Source organism: Pseudophryne corroboree, chromosome 8 (assembly GCF_028390025.1).
Source record: "Pseudophryne corroboree isolate aPseCor3 chromosome 8, aPseCor3.hap2, whole genome shotgun sequence".
Classification (NCBI taxonomy): Eukaryota; Metazoa; Chordata; class Amphibia; order Anura; family Myobatrachidae; genus Pseudophryne; species Pseudophryne corroboree.
The window spans coordinates 174797764-174800426 of NC_086451.1; the positions used below are offsets into that span (position 1 = coordinate 174797764).

A 2663-nucleotide genomic window follows, 5' to 3' on the forward strand; every position below is an offset into this window, starting at 1 on the left:
ATTGCACAAAAGATTAGACAAGGCTGAAGCTTTGGGACAGTCAGGGTCTCAACCCATGCCTGATCCTATGTCGCAGGGACTGTCAGGGTCTCATAAGTGCCCACTATCCAGATTGTTGACACAGATACCAACACGGATTCTGACTCCAGTGTCGATTACGATGATGCAAAGTTACAGCCAAAATTGGCAAAATACATTTGATATATGATTATGGCAATAAAAGATGTTTTGCACATCACAGAGGAGCCCCCTATCCCTGACAAGAGGGTACATATGTACAAGGGAAAGAAGCCTGAGGTAACCTTTTCCCCTCACACGAGCTGAACGAGTTATGTGAAAAAGCTTGGGAATCTCCTGCAGATTTCCAAAAGGATTCTTATGGCGTATCCTTTCCCATCAACGGATAGGTTACGATGGGAATCCTCCCCTTGGGTGGACAAAGCATTAACACGCTTATCCAAGAAGTTAGCCCTCCCGTCCCAGGATACGGCTACCCTCAAAGAGTCTGCTGACCGCAAACAGGAGATTACCCTGAAGTCCATTTATACACATTCAGGTACCTTACTCAGACCGGCAATTGCGTCGGCCTGGGTGTGTATGTGTAGTGCTGTAGCGGCATGGACGGATACCCTAGATAAGGATACTATTTTATTGCCCCTGGGGCATATAAGAGATGCTGTCCTATATATGTGTGTATGCAAACTACAGGTGGTGCTGCATGGCTCACACCCTTTTGCTTGTCTTGTAGAGCAACTCTGGAGCTGTTACTGGGTCCAGCTGCTGCAAGAAATCAGCTTGAATGCTTCAGGGGCTGGGGCATGGCCAACATGAGCCCCACACTGATGGGGGTGTATAAAGCGATCTAGGGGTCATCCAAGCGCAACCCCACAAAGACCGCCATGCCCTGCGTGACCATTTTCTCTTTTCATATGCAGACGAGGGTTGCAGCCAACTATACCCATTGCTTGGATGACATCACCATATGCGAATCCATCTGCTGCAGGCCTTCCCCCAGGAATGCTTGCACTAGTTGTTGCATTTGGTTTGTTGTTTGGGGGGTGCTTCAGTATTAGGCAGCCTTCTGCCCTCACACATTCGTCTGAAAATGTGTTCTCCCTGCAGTTGTTGTCCCCAGATGAGAGTTCCCTTGTGCTGCCTCAGTTGAATCTCCTTTACTTGACGGAGGTGTGCCTGAGCAGCGGCCCTCTCCAGCCCTATCTCAAATCATACTTATTTTGCTTAGGTGATACCATGGTCATGAAGATTGTTTTCCCAGGGTGAGGTTCATTCATTGCATTCTGGGTATGCTGACCTCTGTGATTTCCCCAAATGTGGGAATCTCGACTGCATAATTTGTGGTAGGGGGGGGACTGCATTTGTGCTTTCCCCTGGTTGGCTCTGGTATAATTTAGATCTCATTGTCTCAGGTCTCTCTCCAGCCTAGTTTGCTGTCTGTTTCCACTTCTCTTTTCTTGAGCCCCTCCCTTCTATGCCCTTGCGCACTATCCTGACTTCTCCCGTCTGCTTACTTTGTGCCTTCCAACGCACAATGCGAACTACAGGTGGTGTTGCAGGGCCCACACCCTTTTATTTGCCTTACAGAGCAGCTCTGGAGCTGTTACAGTGCCCAGCTGCTGCAAGAAATCAGCTTGAATGCTTCAGGGGCTGGGGCATGGCCAACATGAGCCCCACACCAAAGGAGGGTGGGGGGTGTTCAATGCGAACTAGGGGTCATCCAAGCGCCCCTTTTCTCTTTTCATATGCAGATGAGGGTTCCAGCCAACTTTGGCCAACTGCTTGGATGACATCACCGTATGCAAATCCGTCTGCTGCAGACCTTTCCCCAGGAATGCTTGTACTAGTTGTTGCATATGGTTTGATGTTTGAGGGTGCTTCAGTATTAGGCAGCCTTCCGCCCTCTCGTTTTCATCTGAAAAGATGTGGTCTCCCTGCAGTTGTTGTCCCCAGACAAGAGTTCCCTTGTGCTTCCTCAGTTGAATCTCCTTAACTTGACGGGGGTGTGCTCGAGCAGCCGCCCTCCACAGCCCTATCCCAACACATGCTTTTTTTGCGTATGAGATCTCTTGATCATGAAGATAGTTCTCACAGGGTGAGGTTCATCCATTACATTTTAAAGTAGGAAGGTACAAATTACATATTCAAATTACATATATGTGCTGGATTCAAATGTTTTCCCCCCTTCCTTTCTCAATTGTGCCCATCAGCAGCTATTCTAATGTTGCTGCCAATGGGTGTGACACATTCATTTCTTCTGTGGGGTACACTGGACTCCACAAGGATTCACATTGGGGTGTAGAGTAGGATCTTGATCTGAGGCACCAACAGGCTCAAAGCTTTTGACTGTTCCCAAGATGCTCAGCGCCCCCTGCTCTATAACCTCGCTTCCATGAACAGGGAGCTCAGTTTGTAGTTGGTGCCTTCAGTAGCAGGCCACTTAACAGGGGGCTGCCTCAGGCAGCCTATTCTTAGCTATTAATTTTGACAAGAAAAGAAGAACTTTTTTTATAAGAATCTACAAGGGCTGCAGCAGGTTAGGTCTAATAGACATCTTTACTGCAGCTCCATCACTCCCAGCGGCGCAGTATACTCCCGTGCCCTGGTTGCTGGGTCACTGCAGCGGAGGCTCCGGTTTCTTCCTAAGG

General features: G+C 48.7%; 1 non-coding gene across 1 annotated transcript; it reads left to right on the forward strand.

The window, feature by feature from the left end:
• Positions 1–1226: 1226 nt before the first annotated feature.
• Positions 1227–1391, forward strand: LOC134950615 (U1 spliceosomal RNA). The gene has a single exon (XR_010183503.1). It is a non-coding gene; the product is annotated as a U1 spliceosomal RNA (small nuclear RNA).
• Positions 1392–2663: the final 1272 nt, after the last annotated feature.